Here is a 16245-nt window from a genome sequence, read left to right as displayed (position 1 = left end):
AATACTAATACTTTGGTGGAGTTACTCTAGTGTATGACTGGCATGAATTTAAAATTATTAAATCACTTCATAATCAGCTACAGAAAAAACAAGGGCTAACTCTTACCCCACTGAATAGAAGAACAAACTCTCGTTGGGTTTAACAGGCCTTTTCTGGTATTAAACATATTTATGCAATTAATTAGGAAGAAAAAGATGTGGTTTTCCCCTTTTGTGGGGTAAATAGCAGCTGTCAAGACTAACAGTAATGCAGCTAACATTTCTAATGTACCAGGACAATTATTTGGAATTTTGACCTGCAGAATAAACAAGTATTGAGGTCTTGTCATCCTTTCTAAATACCACAGCACTAAAAATCACACAGGGACAAAACTGGACTGTTCAGTGGAATAATGCTGTGTTTCACAACAACAAGAGAACTGAGACCATGAGCTGAAAACCAGTAATGACTATTGGCAGATCCTGAACAGAGACATATACCTTTTTTCTTTCTTTTTCCTTTCTTTTTTTAGGTAAAAATATCAGAATCTCTTTACATCATTGCTTCTGTGCATACAATGCCTTTCACCAAAAGCATAAATGAGAATTCACTTCCAATTATACATTGTTTATTTGCAGTCACAAAAAAAACATTGAGTAATTTGCATTGAATAAATGTGTTCAATTCATTAGAAAAGAAAGTCTAAGAGAAAGCCAGATTTAAACATGGGAAATCGGATAGAATTTTGCCATTGTTTACCATGTTTACCATGTTTACCATGGCAGCGAAAGTACACACTGTGATGTTTAAAATAGTTCTTTTTATCTTAATGTAGGTGAACACAACAATGATTTAGTTTGCAATCTATAATTTATAAGATGTCTACCATACCAGGCAGAGTAAAACTATCCCAGTAGAAGATAATGTAAATTATTTTACATTAAGTATGCAAATATACTAGGCTGGCACACTGAAATATTGCTCTAATTTGGTTCAGAAATATGCTGAAAAAGAAAAAGTAAACTATTCCAGCAGATTTTTTTTTTTTTTTTTCAAATAAGAGACTTTCAATCAAAATGCTTAGACTTACTCATTATCAACACCAACTCACTAGCACCACAAAGTGGACAGTAGAGTCTCTGGTACATTTTAACTGGGACCAGTGCAATCACATCTGACATTAACAGGTGTCATCAATTTTAACAAGAGGGGTTTTAACTGTAGCTGGTAATGTTTCTATCATTGTTGCTGTATTTCAAAGAAAGAATGACAACCAAACTTATACCAATATTGTTAGAGTGGACAGATGAAGAATTGGCATGCATTATAGTCTACTTCTCCAGATGTGTGGAGTATATGTCACAAATAATGTGAAAGTATGTTTGAATTCAGGCAGCTAGTGATCAACGTAACATGTTGAGCTCTCAAGCAGATTAATTTCTATATCACTTTATGATGACACATTTTTATCTCTTTTGCTATTTCAATTATTTTGATAAATTGGGGAGGGGCATTGTTTTCTCACAGTAGCATCAGATACAGAAATTTTTAGTGGATTTTTTTTTCTCACTTACCTCATCTACATGTTGCAGTTTAAGGAGCATACTACTAATTAATCAAGATAATTACATACCAAGATACAAAACTTGTGTGGCTAGGATTTTTTTTTAATTTCTACTGTTAGTTCTTTTCATAGCTAAGCCAAAAGAAATGGATCATATAAACCACATTTGCTTTAGAAAGAGTTACTGATTTACTGCTTCAAATTTTTACTTCCATTTCCCACTGCTTCTGCCAATAAAACTGAAAGCAGTTGCTCTTACAAGCTTCTGATATTATATCATCATTAGTAAAGATTTACAGATGTTAATTTAACTGAAAATAGATTACAGAATCTCATTACCTAATATCTGAATTATGGGAAAGATTTGGATGATAAACAAACTGAAATATCCCTTGCCTGAGATCTCCTGGGAATAAAAGGTTCTGTTGTGGCCTTTTTTTTTCTTTCCTAACTTTTATTTTCTTTTTTTGAAGGAAGAGAGATCAAACCACTGCAATGAACTTTTTCCCCATTTTTTTTTTAATTGATACAAGCCTTGCCTATGATTTCTTTCCATGATGCACTTTCCTCTTTTTTGTTTCACAGATTTAGGTGTACCTGCCTTTATGCAGTAGGACCTGTTTGGTTCAAAGGCAGCATATTTATTTCAGAATTAATTATGGCTCGAGCCTCTTTTGAGAAAGTCACAGAGCTCATAGCATGCTGTCAGGGGTCTTGTCCTAATGAGAATCAAAAATATGCTTTAGTCCATGATAAAGTTCAAGCTGTGGTTTAAATATGTACCAGCTGGCTGTGGTCAGCCTTCAAAGGAAGAGCGATCTGGTGGGGGAATCATATTTGTCGAGTATATCTGACTCACACATAGTAACCACTATTCCTTTTCCTTTGCTTGAGTATAAATCTGGAGAAAAAGAGAACTGGAGACATTTCTGTTTGTTTCCTTAGTCTGAATATATTTAAATGCTACTATATATGTTTATTTACAGTGTGGAGCAAGATATCAAAGTAAATTTTGTAATTATTATTTCTTCAACATCGTTATACCTGCCACTTCACAAATGCCTTGTATTTTCAAAAACAAGACTCTTGTCCCAAAGCACCTGTAACCCAATTCATACAGAATGCATAAAAAGACCTGAAAGAGGAGAGTGAGGTTGGTTGGCATTACTGTTCTTCCACGTGGGTGGGGATGAAGTTGCAGGATGTAGCCCAAAGGTGATCAGAAGAGACTTCAGGGCCTTGGGGCAGCTTGTGAGGGAATCCAGGGCACAGGTCGTGTTTTCCTCACTCATTCCAATTGCAGGTGATGATATTGCAAGACACAGGCGGACCCAATCTATTAACACATGGCTTCTGTGAAACACCCCGAGGGAAACAAGGGGTGTTCCTCTGTGAAGGTGACATGGCCAACAGCCCAGATGAAGTGCCTTTACACGAACTGATATAGTTGTGGCCCATGGCTGGCAAAAAAAGGGCCATGTGGTGCGGAAGAGAACGGAAAGAAAAAGGCAAAAAACCCGTGGGTCAGGATAAAAGCAGTTTAACAGCACAGCAAACAAAGGGAACAGTAACAACAATAATACTGATAAGGAGAATATACAAAACAAAACAGCAAAATGCACAGAGCAACTCTCACCACCCCATACCCCGTCTGCTCCCGAGCTGCGACTCACTTCTCCCTCCCCTCTCCCCCGCCCCGTCCCCTGGAACCCAGCATGAGGGAATACCCTGTTCTGTTTGGCCAGTTTGGATTAGCCAGCCTGGCTGTGTACCCTCCCGGCTTCTGGTGAAAATTAACCCTGTTCTGGCTGAACCCAGGACACAAACACACGCAGCGTGGGAAAGAAACAGCAGAGCTGGAAGCTACTGTGCTGCTAGAAAGCTACGATCTCGTTGCCCTTACTGAAACTTGGTGGGATGAATCCCATGACTAGAGCATGGCTGTGGCCAGCTACAGGCTGTTTAGAAGGGACAGGTGGGGAAAGAGGGGTGGAGGTGTTGCCCTCTACGTCAAGAAATCAATACAGTGTGAAGAGCTGTCCCTCAAGAATAGTGATGAGCAAGTTGAAAGCTTATGGGTAAGAATCAGAGACAGAGGCAACAAAGGGAACCTGGTCATAGGTGTCTACTACAGGCTGCCTGATCAAGGGGAGCCTACTGACGAAGCCTTCTTGCTCCAGCTCCAGGAGGCTTCGCATTCGCAGTCTCTCATCCTACTGGGGGACTTCAACCACCCCGACATCTGCTGGAAAAGTAGCACGGCAAACAGTAGGCAATCCAGGAGATTCCTAGAATGCATCGAGGATAACTTTGTAAGCCAGGTAATTGACACCCCTATCCAAGGGGATGAAATACTGGACCTGATGGACACCAGTGCAAGTGAGCTCATCGGTGACGTCAAGACTGGAGGTAGCCTGGGCTGCAGTGATCACGCATTGGTGGAGTTCATAGTCCTGAGGGATATGGGAAAGGCGAAGAGTATAGTCAGGTCCCTAAATTTTAGGAAAGCCACATTCCAGCTCTTCAAGGAGTTAGTCAGTAGGGCCCTCTGGGAAATGGTCCTCAGGGACAGGGGAGCAGAACAGAGCTGGCAGATCTTTAAGGATGCTTTCTGTAGAGCGCAGGAGCTCTCAGTCCGCAGGTGTAAGAAGTCAGGAAAAGAAGGGACAAGACTGGCATGGCAGAGTCGAGACGTGATGGTCAAACTAGAGGGCAAGAAGGCACGGCACAGACAGTGGAAGCAGGGACAGGTATGTTGGAAAGAGTATAGGGACGCTTCCCGGTTGTGTAGGGATGAGGTTAGGAGGGCCAAGGTGCAGTTGCAGCTGAACTTGGCAAGGGATGCTACTAATAACGAGAAGGTCTTCTACAGGTTTTTCAGACAGAAAAGGAAGGTTAAAGAAAGCATTACCCCCCCCCCCCCCCCAATGAACAAGAATGGCAAGCTCGTATCAACAGATGAGGAGAAGGCTGAGATACTCAACAACTTCTTTGCCTCAGTCTTCACTGGCAACCTCTCTCTTTGCCCCTCCCCAGTTGGTAGACTGTGAGATGGGGACCACAGGGGCAAAGCCCTTCCCACTGTAACGGAAGACCGGGTTAGGGAGTACCCGAGGAACCTGAACGTACATAAGTCTATGGGACCTGATGAGATGTATCCCAGAGTCCTGAGAGAATTGGCTGTTGTCACTGCCAAGCCACTCTCCATGACATTTGAAAGGACATTTGAAAGGTCATGGCAGTCAGGCTAAGTCCCTAGTGCCTGGAGGAAGAGAAACATTGTGCCCATTTTAAAAAGGGTAGGAAGGAGGACTCTGGGAACAACCAACCTGTCAGCCTCACCTCTGTGCCTGGCAAGTTCATGGAGCATATCCTCCTGGTAGCTCTGCTAAGGCACTTGAAGAACAGGGAGGTGATTTGAGACAGCCAGCATGGCTTTACCAAGGGTAAGTCCTGCCTGACCAATCTAGTGGCTTTCTAGGATGGAGTCACTGCATCAGTGGAAAAGGGAAGAGCTATGGAGGTGATCTATCTGGACTTCTGTAAAGCCTTAGACACAGTCACTCATAACATCCTCCTCTCTAAATAGGGGAGACACGGATTTGATGGGTGGACAGTATGTTATCTAAGGAATTGGTTGGAAGGTTGCAGCCAGAAAGTAGTGATCAACCGCTCGATGTCCACATGGATGCCAGGGACAAGTGGTGACCCTCAGGGGTCCGTACTGGGACCGCTGCTTTTTAACATTTTCATCAATGACTTAAACAGCAAGATCGAGTGCACCCTCAGCAAGTTTGCAGAAGACACCATGTTGAGTAGTGTTGTTGACACACCAGAAGGACAAGATAACATCCAGAGGGACTTGGACAAACTCGATCAATGGGCCAGTGTAAACCTCAGGAGGTTCAACAAGGCCAATTGCAAGGTCATGTATCTGGGTCAGGGCAATGCCCACTACCAGTACAGACTGGGGGATGAGGGAATTGAAAGCAGCCCTGCTGAAGAGGACTTGGGGGTACTGGTGGACAAAGAACTGGACATGAGCCAGCAATGTGCACTCGCAGCCCAGAAGGCCAACTGTATCCTGGGCTGCATCAAGAGTAGCATGCCCAGCAGATTGAGCGAGGTGATTCTGCCCCTCTACTTCACTCTGGTGAGACCCCACCTAGAGTAATGCGTCCAGATCAGGAGCCCTCAGCAAAAGAAGGACACAGAGCTGTTGGAGCGGGTCTAGAGGAGGGCCACAAAGATGATCCAAGGGCTGGAACACATCTCGTATGAGGAAAGGCTGAGAGTTGGGGCTGTTCTACCTGGAGAAGAGAAGGCTTTGGGGAAACCTTCTAACAGCCTTTCAGTACTTAAAGGGAGCCTATACGAAAGATGGGGAAAATCTTTTCAGCAGGGCTTGTTGTGACAGGACAAGAAGTAGTGGTTTTAAACTAAGGGAGGGTAGATATAAACTAGATATGAGGAAGAAATTTTTTATGATAAGGGTGGTGAAACACTGGAACAGATTACCCGGAGAAGTAGTGGAGACCCCATCCCTGGAAACGTTCAAGGCCAGGTTGGAAGGCACTCTGAGCATCTTGGTCTAGTTGAAGATATCCCTGCTAAATGCAGGGAGGTTGGGCTAGATGACTTCTACAGGTCTGTTCCAACCCAAAGCGTTCTATGATTCTATGACTGTATGATAGAGCAGACAGGATATTTTAGGCACCAAAACCAGTTTTGAGACTAGAAATAGGAAGCCATGCATGAGATGTAGATACACACAGTAGGCAGGACTGTATCTGAGCAAAGAAAGAGCAAGGACTCAGTCCAGTGGTACGATAAGGCAGACTCCTGCAAAGCCTTGAAATTGCAGAGGAAAAATTTGACCTTGTAATGTAATGAGACAGAAGACCACCTGAGGGACTGAGAAATGACTTGACATGATCGGAGTGGTGAACAAGATAGATAACCTTGGCCGCAGTGTTTGGAGTCGACTGGAGGAGGGAGATTAGAGAGAAGAAGGTTACAGTAGCCAAGAGGTCACAGAGGTGAGAAATAATGAAGGCGTGAAACAGAGCGCAAAAAAAGATGAATAAATGAAGGTACTGTAGGTGGAGACAAGATATGCTTCGGCCAAGGAACCCAAATACGAACATTTAAAAGTCAATGATCATGTAAAAAAAATGTATTCAAGGCTTCTGCTGTGTTTATTTACCATTCTGTTGGCATGCTGCAACCAACTTGATGTAGTAAAAGTCACAAAGCTATCTAGATAATCTATATCTTTATCTGTCTCTTACACATTCACATGTATTGATAGATAGCTATTTTTGTATTTTGACCGTAGAGCAGTAATATGAAATCAGATGACACAGGTTTGTTTTGCTGACTCTAGCACTGATTGGCCCTGAGATCTTGGACAGGTTACTTCTGTTTGCTGTGCTACAGTTTCTCCATCTGTAAAACAGTGGAAGCAGTTATTTCCTTTATTTGTACATTTATAGACAAAAAAAGGGTAGATACTGTTCAGTGGATTTAGAATTCTCTGTAGAGCTTGGTTAGAAGATGCCCCAGGCCATTGGACCTTCTCACATGGACACCTTCACAACCACCACTGAGATGCTATGGTCCGTTTAAAGTGGCAGCATACCAGTTCCAGATGACGGGGTAGGTCCAGATGTATTTGAGATTGCAAGAAAGTTGAAAATTACTTGCCCAAGTAGGTAGTTTTGTCTGGAAGTGTGAGAGCTCAACTGTGTCTGAAGCCATCATAACCAAAAAATATTTGCAGGCATAACTTCACTTACCAGTCAGCTTGGGGGAGTGTGTGTGGCTTTGAAACATGTACTATCAAATGACAGTAGTTGTATTCTTACCTGAGAATGTTTCATTCAACATGCCAGTGGAATTTAAAAAATACTAGTAAAATAAGATGTAAAGCAGACAAAAAACTTGTTGGGAATTTCAGCTGGGAATACCAATCTATTCAGAGTGTCACAATTCTAGTTCAGAAAAACTGCAAACAACAAATGATCATGCCAGAGGAGACAGAAAAAAAAATCTGATAGATCAGCCATAAGCCTAGCAAGCAAGAGCACCTCAGCAGTAAACATGGACATAATAGTGGCTATAACTTTTGCTGACAAGTTAAAAAAAAAAAGGGGGTGGAAGCTGGTCAAGGGTATTCTTTCGTCTGAGGCACTCTTGAGCTAACAGTCTTCTTTGTACTGTTAGTGCTGAAGCTAAGATCCCAAGAGGATGAGGAAGAGGGGGGAAGTCCTTCACCATAGTGCTGAAGGTGGTTATAGCTGCCAGTTTTTCCCCAGCTGAAATTCTGAATTAGTCAGAATTCCTGTGGAGGTAGCTTCTGTGGCTCATTCCTCCTGTTTTTTTTCCTGTAAGCTATGGGTGTAGAAACCTGTTTGCAATAGGTGCTGTGCAGGTTAGTCAATATTTATAAAAAAAAAAAAAATAGAGATTAATAGCATTTAGCACATTAACTGCACATTAAAAGAATAGACCAGTAAATGATATGTTTTGTCTATGCTATAGGAAAGCATATTGCTGAAAAACTGTGTAATAATTTTCTTAGAGAGCAAAAAGTTCTTAGAGGGATAAATTCAGGAATAAATCTTCCCAGTGTGGCAAATGAATACATACTACAGGAAGAAATCTGTTGAATATTTAAGACATACTTTTTAACTTTCTAAATTAAATTGTTGCCATTTGCTGTTGAGACAATTAGCAGGTGTCAGTTAGAAGACACAATAGATTATGCACCCAATTACTTTCCCTTTTCAGACAACAGTTCGCAGTCACAAGAATGTGTGAGGTTTAATCAAAGATTAGAACTTTTTAATTAAATAGGGCCGCATGTGACTAGTCATTTGACATTAATTACTGTTTTAGTTGGATTCCTTTGATTTGTAAAAGGCCCTGAGCACTGCAAGAATTATGTCACATCATAGAAACTGCTGATTATTAAAACAAAACTTTTCTTCATCAGCCCATCACACTCCTGGAAAAGAAACATAATTTTGAATGTGAAACAGCTGCCTTAGAGAAGGAAACCAGTGAATTTTTAAAGTAAAATAGCAGATGGTACTTCAACTGACTCCCTTTAGAAGGGACAGTCTGAAAGCATTTAATTGTCATGATTGATAAGGTCTTCCGTCAACACTCAGCAAAACTTTCAAGGGGCTAAACAGCTGGCATGAGGTTCATTTAGATTTTTAACTAGTTGACTACCCTTTGGGGTGTCTTAAAGCTAACTAGCATCACTGACATTAATAGAGGAAATCAATCAAAATGAAATGCTGTGGCAGAAACTGATCTGAGACTTCAAGTAATATTTTAATTTGTCGGCCTACAGAGAGGAGGATAAATGTTAACAGTGTCCTTGTGTGATAGCTTTAAATTCAAGTCCAACAGTGGCATCAGTGTTTGCGAGTCATTCTTTTGTGAGTTTTGCTTTTTCATACACTCCAGTTATTCAGAGTAAAGTGGGAACAGTGACAATGAAAATCTTTATCTGAATAGTCCGCAGAAAGAAAAGGAAAAAGAAAAGAAAGATATAAAGGGAGCAGGAATAATTCTTAGCTCCTGTGAAGATGAGGAGTGAACTTCATACAAACACACACTTGGAGTCATTGTGCCTTTTGTGGTGAAATTTTAGAGAGATTTGAGCAGGGGGCATATGTCTGTCTGAAGGTGAATTAAGAAAGTAAAATCCATCCCTAACCTGCAGCACTACACTGCGGTTTCTGCACATGGGGCTTGGGTACATGTACCTGCAGCTCCGTGCTTAGCCTACCGAAATGGTGGTCTGTGCCAAGCTGCTGAGTCTGTCTGCCATGGAGGTTGTTCCTGGGGATCACGGGGTGCCTGACACTCAGAGTGGGCAGTGAGTATCTCGTGGAGAAAGTTTGGAAATGTTTGAACTAGTGATAGTCAGATTGTCAGCAATGCTAAGTACAAATCTGGATCCTGTATGCCCCTGTTTTACCATGGTCTAATCATACTAGCAAGTTTTGAATTGGCAAAGCAGTTAAAATCCTCTTTTGCACCCCAAATTAACAAGGCACATGGTACTGAGAGTCTTTTGTGGCTGGAAAATTGACATGGTAGAAAGAAATATTACTTGGAATTAGCTAATCTCCACAAATTGATACCTGATTTACATGCAAGTCAGCTGCCTCGGGCCATCAACACAGGAGGTTAGTCTGCAGTTTGAGTAATAGTTAAACAAAGTAAAGTTACTTGATGCAAAACTGAGGTCCAGATTATAACCTTGACTGAATGTCAACAGACCTGGGTTCATTTCTGTGACAGTATTCCAATATGAATGTGAAAAGTCATTCAATTTCTCTGTAATTCAGTTTCCTTACTATAGGAAGACGGTAATACCTTTGTAGACAGTAAGACTTTGAAAAGATACCTGTTACCAGCATTGATGCAGTGCCTGGGACAAAGAGATGCTGGTAACAGGTAACACTGCTGTTATTTCTAGCATAAGTTACATTTCTGCCTGTTTTTCTGGTTTAACCTCCAGCTTGCTACAGTCTGAAAATCACTATGGAAACTGTGGTAGCAAATGTGCTATTTAGCAACCAGTCTTCATACCTTGCTAGGTTAAATCTTTTCCTAAAAGGTGTAAGTCACAGTGTATTTGCCATAGGATTGCAGGCACTCCTGAAATGGACAGAAGTGTTCACTCCATTCAGGTAAAAAGTTTCCATTTAAAGTGAAAAAAGTTAAGTTTCCATTTAAAGTGAAAAAAGTTATCAGTTTTGTAGGAAAACAAGCATTGTATGAAACATTTTTTCTAGAATGAATAGGAAAATGTATGTTTTATTATTGAAGAGATATTGTTTTTCAAGGAAAAAAAACATTGAGAAGAAACACAAAATTATCATAGCATTTTGTATTCACTGTATCAGTTATTTCCCGAAGAAAACCTATCAGTTAGAATGATGAATTTTAACCTTTACCGATTCTTCCAGAGAACATTCCATTTATATTCTTCAGGCACTTTGCTACTTGTTCACCATACTGATGCAAAATTATTGTTTTTGTAATACTTGTAAAGATCTACTTACAAGTTTTCAAGGGCATATTTCACATTTTTTTCACATCTAAACCCTCTACTGTAAATTAAGATAGGAATGGAACAGAAAGGTATCATATGGTACAGTTATATGCTTTAATACATTAATATTTAAATACAGTAATATATTGAATGCAAGTCTGGTGGTCAACGGAAAATACAAAGGTCACATTATCACAGAGTACAGAAAGCTTTAAGAGATGAATACCAATGGATAAACATTTCTGCGTAGAATCTTTTCTTTTTTTTTTCATTGCTCCTGTGAGATCCAGTAATACCCATATGAAATCAATGGCTTCAAACTCCCTTCATGAAACCTTTCCTGTAAATGTTGTTAGCAGTATTAAATTTGAAAAAAACAAAAAAAAACCTAACACATTTCAATATAGGTTCAAATTTGCTTAATTTGTGTCTCAAACAATTTCTGTAGCCATGATGTCAATTTTTCTTCAGGCACTTTAGGCTTCTGGACATCATTCTGAAGCAAGCAGCAGTGTTACAAATGAATATTGCAGCCCTTGACTACTGCTGCAGTGTTAAAGAGTTAGATGCTATCCTTGCTCTGCAGTGTAAAGGTGTGATGGGTTGATAGGCCTGGGATACAACACTGCCAGCATGCTGAACAAAGAGACGTGAAAATGAGTGCCATGGAGACAGGGGATGACCTAGATGTTTACTTGACTTCTGCAAAGATCACTTTCATAGGGTAAGGGTCACAACTGGAAATCCTTCAGAGACTTTTCTTTTACTTTCTTTTTTTAAAATTTCTTTCAATTCACTGTTCAAAATCATGTTTATATTCCTTCAAAATGAGTGGGCTGTGTGGATTCCCTCTGTAGGGGAGTTTGGACATTTTCTGGAGAGCATCTGAGCAAGCACAGAGATAGAAAGTTCTGGAGATTGCTAAGGGTAAGAGAAGAGGAGTAGGAGGAGTATAGCAATGAACTGGGATCTTGCAGGTCTTGGACAAACTGAAAGCCTTGTTAGAGGCTTCAGGGATGACAGAAGCAAGGTCCCTACTAAACACAGAGAAATGTGCAATTTGCTCTATCTGGGAAGCTGCCACGTTGGCTGAAATAAAGTGTAGAAGCAAGGACCTACCTTTAAGATCATGGAGGAACGGGATGGGGGAAGATGGCTTATAAACTATTTATTTATTTATTTATTTATCTGTCCTAGTCCCTTAGAGTTTTTCTGTCTGAAAAAAAAGTGTAGTTATCCTAGTTGAAAGACTGCTAAAGCCTGGATTTTCTGTGGTGGGTTTGAATGGCAAGGTTTTGGTAGTGGGGCGGCTATAGGGGTGGCTTCTGTGAGAAGCTGCGAGAAGCTTCCCCCATGTCTGATAGAGCCAGTGAGCTGCGAGAAGCTTCTCCCATGTCTGATAGAGCCAGTGCCAGCCAGCTCCAAGACAGACCCGCTGCTGGCCAAGGCCAAGCCAGTCAGTGACAGTGGTAGTGCCTCTGTGATAACGTATTTAAGAAGGGGCAAAACCTGCAGTGAGGCAGCAGTCGAGAGAGAGGAGTGAGAATGTATGAGAGAAACAACTCTGCAGACGTGAACGTCAGTGAAGAAGGAGGGGGAGGAGGTGCTCCAGGCACTAAAGCAGAGATTTTTCCCCTGCAGCCCGTGCTGAAGACCATGGTGAGGCAGGCCGTCCCCCTGCAGACCATGGAAGACCCCACATGGGAGCAGATGTGTGACCAAAGGATGTTGTGACCCCATGGGGAGCCCGCGCTGGAGCAGGCTCCTGACAGGACCTGTGGACCCATGAAGAGAGAGAAGCCTGTGCTGGAGCAGGTTTGCTGGCAGGACTTGTGACCCCCATGAAGGCCCATGCTGGAGCAGCCTGTTCCTGAAGAACTGCACCTCATGGGAAGGAGCCGTGCTGGGGCAGTTCATGAAGAGCTGCAGCCTGTGGAAAGGACTCATACTGGAGAAGTTCATGGAGAACTGTCTCCCATGGGAGGGACCTCACACTGGAGTAGTGCCAGACTGTGAGGAGTCCTCCCCCTGAGGAGGAAGGAGTGGCAGAGACAACGTGTGATGAACTGACTGCAGCCCCCATTCCCCATATGACTGCGCCACTCGGGGGGGGGAAGCAAAGAAACGGGATTGAAGAGCCTGGGAAGAAGGGAGGGGTGGGGGGAAGGTGTTTTAAGATTTAATTTTCTTTCTCATTATCCTACTCTGATTTGATTGGTGACAAATTAAACTTTTTCTCCCCAAGTTCAATCTGTTTTGGCTGTGATGGTAATTGACAAGTGAACTCTCCCTGTCCTTGTCTCGACCCACGAGCCTTTTATCATATTCCCTTTCCCCTGTCCAGCTGAGGAGGGGGAGTGATAGAGTGGTTTTGGTGGGCACTTGGCATTTATCCAGGCTAAACCAAAACACTTCTTTAGAGAGGTCACTCTAAGGAAAAGATCTAGACTGGTCCACCTCAAGATTTTGGCTGATGTGGGGTCCTGCCAAAGCTCTGTAACATTTCCAGTGTTGCTGAAATGCTCAGAAAGTGTTTCAGGCTTCGCTATGGAGTACACTGAGGGATGTCTATTTTATGAATTTTGAATCTAATAATCTAGACACCTACCAATTTAATGCTGTCAGAAATTTGGTGTTAATATGCATGGCTTCTGGCAGTTGCTTAGTTATAGTGGGGATATTATCAGTGGAAATGTTAGTCACCTCCTAAGTGATATCAGAGATTTGCAAATGTCAGTGGTACAAAATCTTCAGATGTAGATACCTAGAGCAGTAGTTGTAGCCTAAGGACAAGCTCCAAAGGCAAGCTCATGTGCTAGCGCAGATTATTTGCTCTATCCCAGGAACCGAATTTTGCTGAATTAGGCACCTAAGAACAGAATATACAAATATTGGATATTGAGTAGGGAGATTTCAAGATCAGCAAACTAGAAATGAATAAATAGGTGTCTAAACACCCTTTCCCTTCCAATTTGAGAACCTGACACTGAAATGGAATTAGCTGCCTGGATGAGACTGGAACTGTTTTAGGAATCTGCCTTTTACACAATAGCTTGGTGGTTGTCACAATTGCCACAGAAGCTGGATATTTGGAACAAAACCTGTTTCTCCTATTTAATAAGGTACTGCACTGAGTAGAGAAGAGTCAGATTTGCATTCTGGTCCATACTTTTGCCATCACCATAAGTTTTTTATCTAATGACAGTTCAGTGTAAACTGGGTAGGGAAGCCAGTGCCCAGCTGCCCCTGTTATTGAGTACTTTAAGTACTGTGCTGTATTGTTCCGCAGCTGTTATATGTGAATGTAGAATTCCTGCTCAGCACCCACCTTTTGCATTCACTCCAAGCTCTTCTGAAGCGAAAGTTTGATTCAAGTATGTGCTCAGTTCTTCCCTAAAGGTAATCTGTATTGAGAATCTGACTTCGAATGAACAGCAGCTGATTTGAATATCAATCATTTAAACAGATTTTTTTAAAAAAGTTAATATGTATTTTTTTACATTTCATTATTGTGCAGTGGGGAAAAAAACTGTCTCTGAGAGTGACAAAAGTACACAGATCCATTTTAAGCTTGCCTAACTGTCACAGGATTTATTTTATATCTATAAGCCAGCAAATTATTCATCCACATTAGGAATGAACAAGCAAATGAAATAAAAATTTCCCTGCAGAATTAAAAACAGTTCTCAGTTTGACAGAGGAGTTGAAACTAGAAGACAGTAGCGTTGAACATAGTGATTTTCTACTGCATTTACCTCAGGCAATAGCACAGTGATATTTAAACAAGATAGTAATTATATGAAAGATGTAAAATAAAAGCCATTCGAAATTCAAATTTATATAAGATTCTGTGAAAAGAAAGAGATATGCTAGTTCTCCTAACATATAAGTAGCTAACAAATCTAAAGACAATTCTTTCTCAGGATATTGTAAGAGTTGTGGGTGTAACTGATATATCTTTGGTAAAAGTGGAGAGTTCTTAGATGTAGATTTACTTTCAAGTCTCTCGTTACATGTCATAGTCAGTACACAGTAAGTCACTTTCTCTCTAGGGAGATTTTTCACCCTACATTTTTGCAAGTCTTTGTAATTATTGAAGAGATGGATGAAGAATACCTTTTAATGCCTTCTATGGTCTACACAGAAAGCAGGTGAAGAATAGTGCCATAGGAGCACACCTTGTTCCCTCCCCCCCCACTTCAGCATAAGACAAGACCGCAGCTCTTCTAAAGTACTCCATCTAAGATGCTTATACTGCAGAGGGTAGATTGCTTGAATTACTGGTTTCACTCCACAGATTCACCTGTATTGCACAATACTGCTTCCTAATATAGACATACCTTCTAATCCCGAAGTCTTCCATCAAACTACTCTAAAGTGATTAGATTTTCAAGTATTGTTCATGGGCCGCTGCTGGTTTTTCATCTTTTCTTTTCTTTAAAAAAAAAAGGTTACATTTTCTTCCTTTCTTAAACTGCTAAATTGGTGTCAGGTACAAGTGAATAAACAGGATATCTCAGTGACATCCAGGCAGTGACATATCGGAACAGTCACTTGTTTTCAAGTCTGAAGAGGGATATTTTCCTGAAGATAATCTCTACTGCAATTTGGATCATTGTCTGATAACATCTGAAAATATTCTGTGAATAAGAACAAGGGTTTATCCCTTAGAGAAGAGGTTTTTTCTTAGAAGGAAAAATTTTGGGATCCAGCAACATCATTTATGGGAATTTATTGATATTCTATTGATGACCTTGGCATAAAGGTTATGAACTACAGAGCATTGGGAGGGATCACCAGTTCAATGGAAGATCATGATATGAGAAAATAATGGATTGTATGGACGACTGTAGCGTAGAAGGGGAATGAAACATGCTTGTGTTGAGTGTGGTATCATTATCCTAGAGAGCAATAAACTGGGAGCTAAATCAGATGGGAGTGAAAAAAAGAAGTAAGAACTAGCTGTAATAGTCGATCAGGGAACAACACTCCCTCATGAAGCAGCTCCCTCAAAAGGCAGTTACAACCCTAGTGTGTATCAGGTAAAATTACTTCAGCAGAAACAGTAGAAACAGAGAAATAATAATGTCTCCATACAAGGAACTCTAAGTTTGCAATTTCACTTTGTATTGAAATTGTATTGCCCTTAAGCAACAGATATGGGGCTCTGGAATGTGAGGGACCAGCCACAGAGGATGTGGGTGAAGGTGAAGCTCCATCCAGGGGGTTGCCTAGAACGAGTCAGACAGCCCCACGTATTACAACTGCCTCAACTAAGAAAAAAAGGAGGGTCATTGTCATAGGTGATTCCCTTCTGAGGGGAACAGAGGGCCTGATCTGCCAACCAGACCCATCCCACAGGGAAGTCTGCTGCCTCCCTGGGGCCCGGGTTAGGGATGTTGCTAAGGAACTCCCTGGTCTGGTGCGGCCTTCTGATTACTGCCCCCTCTTGGTAATGCAGGTTGGCGGGGACAAGATAGCAGAAAGAAGTCCCAAGGCCATCAAAAGGGACTTCAGGGCACTGGGGCGACTGGTTGAGGGATCAGGGGCGCAGGTGGTGTTTTCCTCCATCCCATCAGTGGCAGGGAAGAGCACTGAAAGGGGCAGGAAAACTCACCTGGT

This window comes from Opisthocomus hoazin, chromosome 1, assembly GCF_030867145.1.
Source record: "Opisthocomus hoazin isolate bOpiHoa1 chromosome 1, bOpiHoa1.hap1, whole genome shotgun sequence".
Taxonomy (NCBI): domain Eukaryota; kingdom Metazoa; phylum Chordata; class Aves; order Opisthocomiformes; family Opisthocomidae; genus Opisthocomus; species Opisthocomus hoazin.
The sequence above is the reverse complement of the archived record's forward strand: the minus strand, read 5'-3'. Positions refer to the sequence as shown.